Source organism: Prionailurus viverrinus, chromosome B1, assembly GCF_022837055.1.
Source record: "Prionailurus viverrinus isolate Anna chromosome B1, UM_Priviv_1.0, whole genome shotgun sequence".
Taxonomy (NCBI): domain Eukaryota; kingdom Metazoa; phylum Chordata; class Mammalia; order Carnivora; family Felidae; genus Prionailurus; species Prionailurus viverrinus.
In genome coordinates, this window is record NC_062564.1 from 200,845,450 (window position 1) to 200,860,486 (window position 15,037).

A 15,037-nucleotide genomic window follows, 5' to 3' on the forward strand; every position below is an offset into this window, starting at 1 on the left:
TGTATAGAAATGCTACTGATTTCTGCATATTAATTTTGTGCCCTGTTCATATGTTTTTGGTGGGTGCTTTAGGTTTTTTACATACACAATTGTGCCATCTGCAGTAGTGAGTTTTACTTCTTCCTTTCTGATCTGGATGTCTTTTATTTCTTTTCCTTGCCTAATTGCTCTGGCTAGGATTTCTAGTACTATGTTGAATGAAGTGGCAAGAGTGGGCATCCTTCTTAGGAAAAAATGCTTTCAGCTGTTCACCGTTAAGATGTTAGTTGTGGGCTTGTCATATCCAGCCTTTATTATGTTGAAGTATGTTTAGTTCCCTCTAAACTCACTTTGTTGAGAGTTTTTATCATAAATTGCTATTAAATTTAGTCAAATGCTTTGTCTTCATCTATTGAGATGGTCATATAATTTTTACCCTTTATTGTTTAATGTGGCAATCACATTATTTGATTCGCAAATACTGAAACATCCTTGCATAAATGGAACAAATCCCACTTGATCATGGTGTGTCATCCTTTTAAGGTATTGTTGAATTTAGTTTGCTAATATTTTGTTGAGGAAGAGTTTTGCATCTGGATTCATTAGAGATACTGGCTATAAATTCCTTTTTTTAATAGTGTCTTTGTCTGGTTTTGTTATTGGGGTAATGCTGGATTCATAGAATAAGTTTGTAAGCATTCCTCTTTAAGTTTTTGGAATAATTTGAGGAGGATAGGTATTAATTCTTTATTAAATGTTTGGTAGAATTCACTTGTGAAGCCATCTGGCCCTGGACTTTTGTTTTTTGGGGTTTTTTAAATTACGAATTCAATTTCATTGCTAGTAATCAGTCTGTTCAGATTTTCTATTTCTTCCTGAGTTACCCTTGGAAGATTTTATGTTTTTAGGAATTTATCCATTTTTTTCTAGATGGCCCAGTTTGTTGGCATACAATAGTTCATAGTACTCTCATGATTCTTTATATTTCTGTGGTATTGGTTGTAAATTCTCTTTATTTATGATTTTATTTATTGGGGCCCTCTCTTTTCTTAATGAGTCTGGCTAACAGTTTATCAATTGTGTTTATTGTTTTGTTTATTGTTTTAACCAGCTCTCGGTTTCATTAATCTTTTTTCTTGTTTTTTTTTTCTTTTAGTCTCTATTTCGTGTATTTCTACTTTGATACTTGTTACTTCCTTCTTCCTATGAGTTTTGTTTGTTCTTTTTCTAGTTCCTTTAGATGTAAGTTTAGAGTGTTTATTTGAGATTTTTCTTATTAGTTGAGCTATAAGCATTGCTATAAGCATCCCTCTTAGAACTGCTTTTAACGGTATCCCACAGATTTTGGAATGTTGTGTTTTCACTTTCATTTGTCTCCAGGTATTTTTTGGATTCCTCTTTGATTTCTGTGTTGACCCATTGGCTGTATAGTCATCACATGTTTGTGCCTTTTCCAGGTTTTTTTTTTTGTAATCAATTTCTAGTTTCATATCATTGTTGTCTGAGAAGATCTTTGATATGATTTCAGCCTTCCTAAAATTTATTGGTACTTATTTTGTGGTTTAGCAAATGATCTCTCTTGAAGAATATTCCATGTGAACTTGAGAAGAATGTGTATTCTGCTGTTTTGGGGTGGAATGTTATGTGTTTATCTGTTAAGTCCGTGTGGTCTAATGTGTCATTTAATGCCAATGTATCTTTATCAGTTTTCTGTCTGGAATATATATCCAGATGATGTAAATGGGGTGTTAACATCCCTTACTATTATTGTATTACTATTTCTCCCTTTGTGTTCATTAAATTTGCTCATATTTATGTGCTTCTATATTGGGTCCATACATGTTTGAAATTGTTATATCCTCTTTTTGGATTGATCTCTTTATCATTATGTAATGCCCTTTGTTATCTCTTGTTACAGTCTTTGTTTTAAATTCTCTTTTGTCTGTTATAAACATTGCTACCCTAGCTTTTCTTTTTTTTCATTTCCATTTACATGGAATATTTTATTTCCATCCCTTCACCTTCAGTCTGTGTGTATCTTTAGATCTGAAGTGAGTCTTTTGTATGCACAAAGGCACATGATTGGAGCCTTTAGTCCGTTTACATTGAAGGTTAACTATTGATAGATATGTATTTATTGCAATTTTGCTGATTGTTTTCTGGTTGTTTTTGTAACTCTTTACTGTTCCTTTTTTCTTCTCTTGCTCTCATCCCTCATCATGTGATCACTTTCTTTAGCGTGAGGTTTGGATTTCTCTCTCTCTCTCTCTCGTATTTCTGTTATAGGTTTTTGGTTTGTGATTATCGTAAGATACATATGTAACGGCATATTATACAGCAGTATTTATTTATTCTCAAATTTTACGTATGTCGAAAAATTACTTCAAATATAGTATTTACAGTTGAATTGCCTTTGTGAAATTGAAATCGTTCTTAAATAATGGTGTCCAGTACTTTCTCAACTAATCTAACACAATCACTAGAACAAATAATCTATTTTAAGTTAGAAATCACTTAAGTTCAGACACATTATAAAAGCACTACATTTTTACTGTCTCCATATTGTATGTTTTTGATGTCATATTCTATATATTTTTATTTTGTGCATTCCTTAATTATTGTAGATATAGTTGATTTTACTACTTTTTGGCTTTTACCCTTCATATTAGCTTCCTAAGTGGTTGAACCACTACCTTCACTGTATGTTTACCTTTCGCCGTGAGATTTTTTCTTTCATATGTTTTCTTATTTCTAATAATGGGATTTTCCTTTCTAATTAAAGACCTACTTTTAATATTTCTTATAAATCCAGTTTAGTGATGATGAAGTACTTTAGCTTTTTGCTTGTCTGGGAAACTCTGTGTCCCTTGCAATTCTCAATTCTAGCTTTTCCAGGTAGTGTATTCTTGCTTGTTTTTTTCCTTTTTTTTTCCCCCCGCACTTTGAGTATATCATGTATATCCCTTTTGGCCTACAAAGTTTCTGCTGGGAAATCAACTGACAGTTTTATGGGGTTGGCTGATACATAACTACTTGTTTTTCTTTTGCAGCTTTGTGTGTGTGTGTGTGTGTGTGTGTGTGTGTGTGTGAAATCAAAATATTTACTCAGATTTATGGACTCAATCCATGGAATTTACTTAAGAATCACTGACTTTCTTTATTTTTTTTTTAGAATTTATTTATTTATTTATTTGATATAATTTATTGTCAAATTGGCTAACATACAATGTGTAAAGTGTGCTCTTGGTTTTGGGGATAGATTCCCGCAATGAATCACGGGACTCTTGCAACTTTTAATATTCTCTTCATATCTTTAATTTTTGACATTTTAATTATTATGTGTCTTGGTGTGGATCTCTTTGGGTTCATCTCTTTTGGGAATCTTTGTGCTTCCTGGACCCAGATGTCTGTTTCCTTACCCAGGTTAGGGAAGCTTTCAGCTATTATTTCTTCAAATAAGTTTTCTGCCCCTTTCTTTCTCTTCCTTGTCCTTCTGAGACCCTATAAATGTGAATGTTCTGTGCTTGATGTTGTCTCAGAAATCCTTCAAACTATCTATTTTTTTTTTAGTTTTTATTTCTCTTGCTGTTCAGTTTAGGTGATTTTCACCACCCTGTCTTTCAGATTGCTGATCATTCTTCTGCATCATCTAATCTGTTGTTTATTCCCATTTCTATTGTTACATTTTTCAGCTCTGATTGGTACTTTTTTATGTTTTCTCTTTGTCTGAACTTCTGACTCTGTGTATCCATTCTTGTCACAACTTTAGTAAGCATCTCCACAACCATTGCTTTGAACTCTTTACTGAGTATATTGCTTATCTCCATTTCATTTACTTCTTTTTCTGAGATTTTGTTTTATTCTTTCATTTGGAACGCATTCCTCTATCTCCTCATTTTGCCAGACTCTCTGTATTTTTGTGTGTTAGCTGTTTAGCTACATCTTCTAATCTGGAAGGAGTGGTCTCAGGTAGGAGATGTCCTATGGGGCCCAGAAGCACTATCCCCTCTGTCCACCAGAGCAGGGTGCTCCAAACATGTCTCTTGTGCGGGCCACATGGACCCTCCTGTTGTGATGGAGTCAGGAGTACTGTGGGTATGCTGGTGGGCAAGGGTGGCCCATGACCCAGCTGGCTGCAAGGCCCAGCTGTGGCTGCTGTGGGCATACTGGTGGGTAGGGTTATCATCCTGTTGGCTGCAAGGCCTGGCCAAGGCACAAGGTCATGCAGGGCTCTCAGCAGGATGCACTCCTGGGCACTAGCAGTGGGAGGATTTGGAATAGCATCTGCCACCTCCGAGATCAGCAAGGCACAAGATAACAAAAATGGCAGCTAAAATGGCTGCTTCTGGAGTCTCAGTCCCCAGAGAGAGGCCCACTTGCTTTCTGCCTCTTAAGCAGGCACTTCAAGATTAGTAGGTACTTCTCCTTCACCTATAGCCTATGTACTTTTTGATACTTGCACTGTTTTCTGGGTCAAGTGAATCTCTGCACAAGCCCTTGAAGAGCAGGATTTTCCTTTTCCTTATGTTCCATAGTTTTCCTGGACATTCTCCCCACTGGTTTTCAAAGCCAGCTGTTGTGGGGGCTTGTCTCTCCTGTGCAGAATCTAAGGGTTGGGGTGCCTACTGTGGATCTTGAATCTCTCGCTCCTCGGGGGAAAGTTCCATTCCTTTGAGATTCCTCGTGGCCATGGAATTCTGGGCCTGTGGTTTGGTTTTGTTTCTTAGCATGACTGTATCTCTGCCTCTTCTACCCATGTTGGTCTGCCCCTTGTGCTGGGGGCTCTGTTCATCAGTTTCTTTGTTCCCTTCAGAGGGAATTGTTCCATACGTAGTGTTAGGTGTATTGTGTCCGTGGGAAGGGGGGAGTTCAGGAGCTTCCTGCGTGACCATCTTGAGTCTACTCTTCCCACACAAATTTTAATATGTCATATTTTCATTATTATTCAGTTCAAATTACTTTATAATTTCCATGGTAATTTCCACTTGACTCATGAATTTTTGAGAAGCATATTTTTACATTTCCAAACATCTGGGGGTTTTCTAGTTAATATTTCCTTATTAAGATGGAGCTTAATTTAAGCGTAGCCAGCATGTGGTCTATATGCTTTCGGTAGACTTAACCAGAGTCGGGTCTTGCCGTCTGACCTCACATGTGCTATGTTCTTTGATAGCGTTTTTCATATTTTTCCCCATTTTTTAAAGATTACAAAAAATAAAGGTAAAAAAAAGATAAGACTCATGAAATGAAATGGGTGTTATGATCCTGGCTTTTCTTTAATGTTTTGTTCAAGCCTCGCTAAATGTTCCATATATAGACTTCTCAGTTTATTCCTAGTTGCCATCATTCACTAAATACATATTTATTGAGCACCTTCCACACCGTAGGCACTGAGTAAAGAGGTTGGAGATCCCAGGGAGTAAAATCAGACGTCATCCCAGATTTCACAGCCCAGTGGGGCAGACTGACATTAATTAAATAATCAGCATAATGGTGTGCTACTTTAAACTGAGGAAAATGCACACAGTTCTCTGGGATCATATACCAAGGGAATATTGCCTGTTCAGGGTTGGTTGGGGAGGGGGCAGGTCTGTTACATATCAAGTTGTCATTGTGTGTAGAAAAACTAATGGGATTTGGTGTGTAAAAGACAACATTAATAGCTTGCATCAGCAAAGATTTTGCATTATTTTGAGACCATTACAATCATATGCTTTTCTCCTTCTGTTAATTAATAATCACCTTCTAGAATTTTTTTTAAAAAATTACTCTTAAATTAAGGGATAGCAGACATAAAGCAAACTACGTTAATCTTAACCGTACAGCTGAATGAATTTTTACATATGTATGTACTTCAGTGACAATCACCCAAATCAACATGTGGAGTAGGACATCTGGGAGGCTCAGTCGGTTAAGCGTCTGACTTCAGTTCAGGTCGTGATCTCACGGTTCATGTGTTTGAGCCCCTCATCAGGCTCTGTGCTCACAGCTTGGAGCCTGGAGCCTGCTTTGGATTCTGTGTCTCCCTCTCTGCCTCTCTCTCTCTCAAAAATAAATACAAAAAAAATTGGAGAAAAGATGTGGAGCATTACCACCACCCCAGAAGTTTCCCTCAAGTTCCTTTCCAGTCAATACCCCACTAAGAGGTTTTTGCTTTCCCAGTCTGTGTCATTAGATGTTTGTGTGTCGTCTTTTTTTACACTTATATGATAGAATCATGGGATACATATTCTTTTGTTTGCTTTTTTCTCTAAACATAATGTCTTTGAGATTCACCTGTCACATCACAGTTCTTTTCCACTGCTGCGAACTGTTCTTTTGTATGATTATTTGTTTAATGATTCTACTACTGGTGGAACTTGGGTTGCTTATAACTTGGAGCTGTTGTGAATATTCTCATCCGTGGCAGACACGTGTGTTCATGTCTCCTGGGAAATTTGTGCATCATAGGGTGTTGTTGAAAGGAGTGTCGTATGCATGGTACGTAAGGCGTGTGAGGATGTTGTGAGCCCCAATGTCATGTGGTATGTGAATGTTACTGCAGTTGTCTATTACTCTGAGATTAGAGGAAGAAAACTGGAGACTTTGAGCTCTGGAGATGACACTTGATCTCATTAGGCCTCCCATCCGTGTTTTAGGTGCAGTCACGGAGCCAGAGAGAGAACGTGCCACCCCTGGGAACACCCAGGAATTTGCCGATGGTTCACCTCGCAAACTTGTCCTTTGTGAAATTTAATTGACAGAAAGTTTTGCAGACTGAATACTATTGACAGAGTGTCCATACTTGGACTTCCAGGAGGAGGACTTGAGGTTTTCTAGGGAAGTGGGGGGCATGGAGCAGGAAGGAGTTTGATACATAGAAGCGTGGACCCATGGTGAGCGTCCATCAGGGGCCCTCCTTCTGACCCCACCCTTCTTTCCCACCTCCCCACCAAATCCTCCAGCAGTGTCCTTCAGTGCAGACTTAGATTACCACAAATTCTCTGGCGGCCCAGCTGCTCTCTGTCTGAGTGCTTGTTCACGACTTTTCTAACTTTACCTTCAGACATGCTGTCCCCTGAGTGAGTGACTCTCTCATTGGGTTCCTACAAGCTGTATGTTAGCTGAACTCAATTTGGACACACAGTGGATTGGCTCCCCTGATGCATGCCCCCATTGAACCTGACCTCCTTCAGAATGCATGCATGTAGTCGTTAGTTTCCTGTCTCCTTCCTGGTGAGGTGGTAAGACCCGTGAGGATGCGGGTTGTGCCTGTCTTTACCCCACTCAATCCTTGGCTGCTAGTACAGAGCCTCATGCAAGAGGGAATGGAACTGCCTCTGTGCATGGCCCAAAGCAGACACCCAAGGAATGAGTGAGTGAATGAATGAATGAGCAAGTGAACGAATGCCAGGTGCTGCCCAGAACATCCAGCTCCTCTCCAGTCCACCATAACCATTCTCTTCTAGGCACCATCACCTCAGCCTTTAGTGGTCTTCCTACTTCTGACCATGGCCTCCTGCAGTCTCTTGTCAACACAGTAGCCAATGGGACCTTTTCACCTCATATCATGTCAGTCTTCTTCTCAGAATCCTTCAGTGGTTCCCATGTCATTGACCCAGCAATAGCACTGCTAGGAATCTACCCAAGGGACACAGAAATGCTGATGCATAGGGGCACTTGTACCCCAATGTTTATAGCAGCACTTTCAACAATAGCCAAATTATGGAAAGAGCCTAAATGTCCATCAGCTGATGAATGGATAAAGAAATTGTGGTTTATATACACAATGGAATACTACGTGGCAATGAGAAAGAATGAAATATGGCCCTTTGTAGCAACGTGGATGGAACTGGAGAGTGTGATGCTAAGTGAAATAAGTCATACAGAGAAAGATACCATATGTTTTCACTCTTAGGTGGATCCTGAGAAACCTAACAGAAGACCATGGGGGAGGGGAAGGGGGAAAAAAAGTTAGAGAGGGAGAGAGCCAAACCATAAGAGGCTCTTAAAAAAACTGAGAATAAACTGAGGGTTGATGGAAAGTGGGAGGGAGAGGTGGGTGGGTGATGGGCATCGAGGAGGGCACCTATTGGGATGAGCACTGGGTGTTGTATGGAAACCAATTTGACAATAAATTTCATATTAAAAAAAAATATATATATATATAATGAGGAAGAATGTTTGCCAAGGGGTCAGACTTTGAGTTCAAATACCCGTTCCTCTGTATTGGCTGTGTGACTGTGCTAAGTTACTCTGTGTCTCTGTGCCTACGGATGAGTTCACTGAGAATACTAAATAGGAAGCACTTAGAGCAGTGCCACAGCATAGTTAGTGCTTAATAACTGTAGTTATTGGCGTGGAGAGGATGGAGTTAGAGAAGAAAAACAAAAATGGTGACATTATTGACAAGTATCAGAGCTTCAGGGTGAAAAGTACAGGCTGTACAATGCTGGGCTCAAGTCCTGGTTTGCCATTTACCTGCTGTGTGACCTCAGGCAGGTTATGTAACCTTGCTGAGTCTCAGTTTCCTCCTCGCACTTTGGAAGAGTCATAGTTTGTTCCTTGCAGGTTTGGGGAGAATTGTGTAATTTGAACAGTGCACGACACACACCCAGCTCTCAGTAAGTGTTGTTGATTTGTGTCTGTTTTACTAGCTTCCGTATGCTAGCCAGGCTTACAGAACTTGCCTCCCCGCCCCCTCCTGGTTTCCTGTCTCAAACTTTACACGTATAAGATAAATTCTTGAACTTCTACTGGAACAGTTTCTTTTGAAGGCACCTTTCTCTCAATAGAGGCAGCCTTGACTCCCCTATCTGAGGCCCCACATGTCAGGCTTATCCTTGATTCTTTTCTTTCGCACCCCACACCCAATCCATAGGAAACCGTGTCTTTCTCTTTATGATGTCCAGAGTCCAGTCACTTCTCACTGCCTCCCAGCTCCCATCATCCAAACCACCATCATCTCTCCCCTCGGTGGTTGTCACAGCCTCCTGCCTGTTTGTCCTGATTCTTCCCTGGCCCGTGTCGGTCCATTCCCAGTGCAGTGTGCAGAGCAATCCCATTAAGACCTCAGCCAAGTCACGTTCCTCCTCTGCTCACCACCCAACGAGCTAAAGCCAAATTCCCTGCAGTGCTCTGCAAACCTCAGCGTGCTCTGGCCCTGTGGTCGCTCCGGCTCAGCTTCCATTTTGCTCAGTCTCTTCCAGGCTTGCTGGCTTCTGTTCCTCAGGCATGATAAGCACATGCCTGCTGCAGGGCATTTGCACTTGCTGTGCCTTCTTTCTAGAATGCTCTTCTCTCAGTTGTTTGCAGGGGTTCCCCCCCCACCTTCCTTCAGGTTTTCACTTAGATGGCACCTTCTCAAGGAGACCTTGCCTGGCCATCCCAGCTAAAACGGCAACCCCAAAATTCTGCACACACCCCTTAAATTTTTCCCTATAGCACCTAATAATGACATATTTAGTTTCATCTTTTTACTGACTGTCTACCTTATTTAGAGTGTAAGCTTCAGGGCGCCTGGGGGACTCAGTTGAGCGTCCTGCTTTGGCTCAAGTCCTGATCTCATTGTTTGTGGGTTCGAGCCCTGCGTTGGGCTCTGTGCTGACAGCTCAGAGCCTGAAGCCTGCTTTGGATTCTGTGTCTCCCTCTCTCTCTGCCCCTCCCCCGCTTGTGCTCTATCTCTCTTTCTCAAAAATAAAACATTTTTTAAAAAATTAAAAATATATATAGTGCAATCAACACTGTACAGAGACATAAACAGGCCTTCCAGACTCAGAACTTAACTCTGCCTGGGACAATCAGGAGAGGCTTCTCAGAGGAGGTACCGTGCGTTCTGAAGCTATTGGAGAAGTTGGAGCTCTCAAGGCTGCCAAGTTTCTTTCTTTCTTTTTTTATTTAATAGTGTTTATTTACTTGTGTGTGTGTGAGAGAGAGAGAGAGAGAGAGACGGACAGATGGAGTGTGAGCGGGGGAGGGGCAGAGAGAGAGGGAGACACAGAATCTGAAGCAGGCTCCAGGTTCTGAGCTGACAGCACAGAACCCGACGTGGGGCTCGAACTCACGAACGGTGAGATCATGACCTGAGCCGAAGTCAGACACTCAACCGACTGAGCCACCCAGGCACCCCGAGGCTGACAAGTTTCAAGGGGCCTCTGGTACGGGTGACTGTTATGATGTAACAGCAGAGAGTTGGGGAAGCAAATGGCTTATTTGGAAGGAAAGATGTTTCACACATGTCAGACAGCCGAGGTGGTGCACAAGTCAAGAGAGGTAGTCTGTGTTGCAAGTTGTTTCTTAGGTCACGGAGTCTGAGGTAGAAATTAGCAAGGGGGAGCTTTATTAGGGAGCACCTGATTAGGGAATGCCCTGGGGATCAGCTTCTGGGGAGGGGAGCAGATGGAAGGAAGGAAGGAAGGAAGGAAGGAAGGAAGGAAGGAAGGAAGGAAAGAAGGAAAGAAAGAAAGAAAGAGAGAGAGAGAGAGAGAGAAAGAAAGAAAGAAAGAAAGAAAAGAAAAGAAGGAAAGAAAGAAAGAGAAAGGAAGGAAGGAAGGAAGAAAAGAAAGAAAAGAAAGAAAGAAAAGAAAAGAAAAGAAAAAAGAAAAGAAAAGAAAAGAAAAAAGAAAAGAAAAGAGAAAAGAAAAGAAAAGAAAAGAAAAGAAAAGAAAAGAAAAGAAAGAAGGGCTGAACAGAGGAGCATCTGGCTTGGGTGCAGTCCTAATGAAGCCTCACGTGACCCCCTGGGCATTCTGAAGCTGGTCAGCTCTTCGGAGGTATCCCGAGTTGGGGGTGACAGGGCCAGGATTTTATACCCACGCTTTGGCCCGTCAGTGGTTGTGGGCTCCCCCAGCAGGGGTGACTTTGGTTAAAGCAGCTCTTTTTAGCTGAGGCAATTCTAAAAACAGCTGATGGTTGGTGGCAGACAGTAGTTAGAGGGGAGAGTGCTGTCCTCTGTGGGGGTCTGTGTCCTGGCCTCCATCACTGCAGCCTGGCCCTGCACAGGAAGACTCTGCCCTGCAGGCTGCAGAGAGCCATCAACAGCCTGTGAACATGGAAAAGACATGCTTCCAGATTTATTTGTTAGAGCCTCTGTGGCTCAGGTGGAGGAGAGAGGAAGGAAGCAGTGAGATCGGTTAACAACTTATGGCTTCTTGGGTGAGTGCTGATGAGGCCCTTAGCAACGCTGGCTCCAGTGGAAACACAGAAGGTTTCTGGATAAATGAGAGTAATAAGTCACCATTCCTTAAGGGCCTGCCGTGCATCAGACTCTTGAACCTGTTGTCAACTTTCACAGTAATTATGCCCAGTATGCGTTTTTACACAGGATGAAATTGAGGATCAGGGTGGTTCCGTTTCTTAAAAAAAAAATCACACAGTAGTAAAGAACCAAGCTAGGAATAAACCCCGATTTTATCGCGCTTAACATGCCTCACTGTTTCTTATGAACCAGCACCTAGGACAGCTCCCCAAACATGGTAGACGCTCAGAGTGGTAGTCATTGTATTGTTCTCGTCACTGCTCTCGCCAGCGCGTTATCTGGATAAAATGTAGCAGATGTGCATTTCATTAGCAGAACCAGCACTGAGGATTGCTGACAGCTAATGATGATCCTGACGGTATTAGCAGCACACATATTCAAATGCAATTAAAAACTACAAATATAATAATCAAATGTAAATGAGCAGCACCAACAATTACTCGTGCATATACAATTAGTACACGCAGTAATTTAGCGGAAGGCATAACGCGATCCTTTTCATTGCCTCTAACAAATTGCTGATTCCCCGTCCCCCCCCCCCCCCCCCCCCCCCCCCCGGCCTCCTTACCCTCCTCTTCTCTGCTAACAGTTTCCTCTCAGTATTTGTCCACTCTCTCTGTTGGCAGACACGAGTCTAATTAGCTGGACTCTTTCAGAGCCAGGAGGCATCCTGTCACAGCTCAGAGGAGGGGCTGGCACTGTCGCCCGCCTGGAGCTGGTGGACAGAAGCACTGGAGAACGTAGTATCCTCTCTTGCTGGAAAGTAATGCTGCTTGTGGAAAATGTTGGCCATCTTCTTGAGCAGATATTTGTTGAACAACCCCTGTGTGTCAGGCCCTGTGCTGGGTACCAGGAAGCCGGAGGTGCATTGGTTCATGTCTTTGGTTATTTATCTGCTAATTACTTGCTGACCTCCTGGTGCATGTTAGCATCTGGGCCAGGCGGCGGGGACACAGAGAGGAATAAAATGAGGCTGATGTTTTTAGTGGACTCACGGTCTTTTGGAGGAAAGCAGAGAATCAAATAGGTAACTTCCACACAGCATGTTGCGTGAACAGTAGAGGTTAGGATTAGGTACTAAGGTTGTGTGTGCGGTGCACCTGCCAAAGGCTTGAGCTGCCTGTGATAGGATCCTAGAACTTCCTCTTACAAGTTGGGTGACAGCGGCCACACTGACTACCCACTCTGTGCATATTTACAGTAGTGATGTCAACAGAACTGACTCACAAAGGTGGGTGTGAGATTAAATGAGTCAGTACTCAAACAGCACTTAGCACAGAAGCCAGCACGTGACAAGTGCTCAGTTAATGTGATCATGTCTTGATCACTGCTTTTGGAACTCAGAGGAGGGAAGGGCTGCCCCGCTACCCTGGGAGTTACTGAGTTCAGAAAGGCAAGAGAACGTCTGAGACAGGGCGGTACCTTTCGCTTGTCTTGTGGAAGGAACATACTCTGCCACTTACTGGGTCCATGTCTGAAGCAATTTGACCCTGAATTTTTGCCTGTGTGAAGTGTGGATGAGAATACAGGCAATCCTCATTACTCATGGATCCTGTATTTGCAAATCTGCCTACTCACTAAAATTTATTTGAAACCCCCAAACCCATATTTATGGCACTTTCATGGTCCTTCATGGATATGAACAGAAAGAAAAAAAAAATTGAGTCAACCTGGCATGCAAGTTCCCAGCTGAGGTTTAACAAGGGGACACTCTGCTTTGTTTCAGCTTCCATACTGTCAACAAGTGTCCTTCTTGGAGTCTCCTTTGGGCCACACTTTTCACAGGTGTATGCTTTTTATTGTTGCCGTTGTTATTTTAAATGCCCCCCAGCCTAGTGCTGCAATGCTGTCCAGTGTTCGTAATCACAAGAAGCTTAAGATAGGACTGACAGAGTGTTGCCTGTGTTAGAGAAGTGTCATTCAGGCATGAGGTATGGTGAGCTTGGCTGTGAGTTCAATGTTAATGAATGATACATATTTGAAAGGTATCTTTAAACAGAAACTCACGGGGCGCCTGGGTGGCGCAGTCGGCTAAGCGTCTGACTTCAGCCAGGTCACGATCTCGCGGTCCGTGAGTTCGAGCCCCGCATCGGGCTCTGGGCTGATGGCTCAGAGCCTGGAGCCTGTTTCCAATTCTGTGTCTCCCTCTCTCTCTGCCCCTCCCCTGTTCATGCTCTGTCTCTCTGTCCCAATAATAAATAAACGTTGAAAAAAAAATTAAAAAAAAAAAAACAAACAGAAACTCACAAAAGCATGGTTATGAATTGATTGGTTGCTGAGAATGTTGTGGCCAGAAGCTCACAGGAACCTAACTCTGTAGAAGCAGTGCTTTGGTATTCATTAATTCCATGATGACAGCAACTTCATAAGGACCACGAATGACGACAATCGGCTACATCTTCTTTGCAGCCATATTACAGGGACTAGTGTTGTACAGAAAGCACCCAGCACAGTGCCTGGCTGGGATCAGGCTCTCAGGGAGTCTGTTTAAACTGACAATAGCTTTACACATAAAGGAACTAAAATCCAAAGAGCCAGTGGAGTTCATAATAGCTCCCAAGCTAGAGCTTCTTTCCCAGCTCAGTGCTGGTTGGGGAATCTATTACATGCTTTATCTATTAAAATCTGTAGTTTCCAGCAGACATATAATTTGTTTAAATGTTTTAGGGAAATATATACATATAATTGCACCTATTGTAAATGTACAGCTTGATTAATTGAACACATTCATGTAACCAGCATTCAGATCATGAACGAGATATTACTGGCATTGTGGGAGCCCTTCTTACGGCCCTTAACCTCGCTGACCCTTTCCCAAGGGCACCATTAGCCTGACATCCAAAGCATAGATAACTTCTATCCGTTTTGTGCACTTTATATAAAATGGAAGCACAAAGCATGTTCTGTTCAGTCTCTGGCTTTTTTTGTTTAACACTATGTTGGAAAATTCACCCGTATTGCTGCTTTAACAAGCAGCATTCTGTATTTTGTGCAGCAAAATGTATTTTGTGCATTTTTATTGCTGAGTAGTGTGCTATCATGTGGACGTGCCACAGTTATTTTACTATGAAAATTCTATAGGTGGTTTCCAAATTTGGGCTATTAACAGATAGCACTGCTATGTGCTTTCTGGTATGTCTTTGATTGAACATAAGTACAAACAAAAAATTCCATTTACAAGTATAAAAGTCAGGACTTCTGGTCCAGATAAAATGGCATAGACTCATTTATTCCCACTTAGCAAGGACTAAGTACAACTATAAGTCCTTGGAATAATAGAAGATAATTAAAAGATATCTCTGAAAAGTGGTAAGAAGAAAGAAAACTGGTTTGGGAGCCAGGGAAAAGGAACAGCACAGCAGCAGAATGTCTTTTGTTCCTCATCCAATGAACAAGGTGACCTGGACTCTGTCTCCTGACCTCCAACCTAGAAACAGCAGGCATTCCAGGCTCATTTCCCTCCTGGGCTAAATATACACAGTAACCACAGCAGAACTGGTGAGGAGGAATCAATCACCAATCAGAAGCCCCACTAAGATAAGTGGCCAGGAGAGGTGCTTTCCTTCACTGCAAGGCCTGAGACTCATCCCTGGAGGAGAAGGACCAAACTGCTGGGAGCAGCAGGTAGTCTGGTCCAGTAAGTCTCTTTATCTTTGTGGGCCCAGGGTTCCCTCCCTCACCAAGAGACACCCAGTTTCTGGTCTAGAGAAGCTCCTTCTATCCCCTCAGGAACCACAGCAAGGAACCATGGGAACCCCAGCAGCATCAGATGAATCAGGCAGACCCAAACATTGCAAAGGCTCTGAAAACCAAAATGTCACT

General features: G+C 42.2%; 1 protein-coding gene across 2 annotated transcripts in view; it reads left to right on the top strand.

Moving 5' to 3' along the window:
* Positions 1-15,037, top strand: part of STK32B (serine/threonine kinase 32B) — a 398,879-nt gene that overhangs the window by 206,135 nt on the left and 177,707 nt on the right. The gene's annotated exons all lie outside the window — the stretch shown is intronic.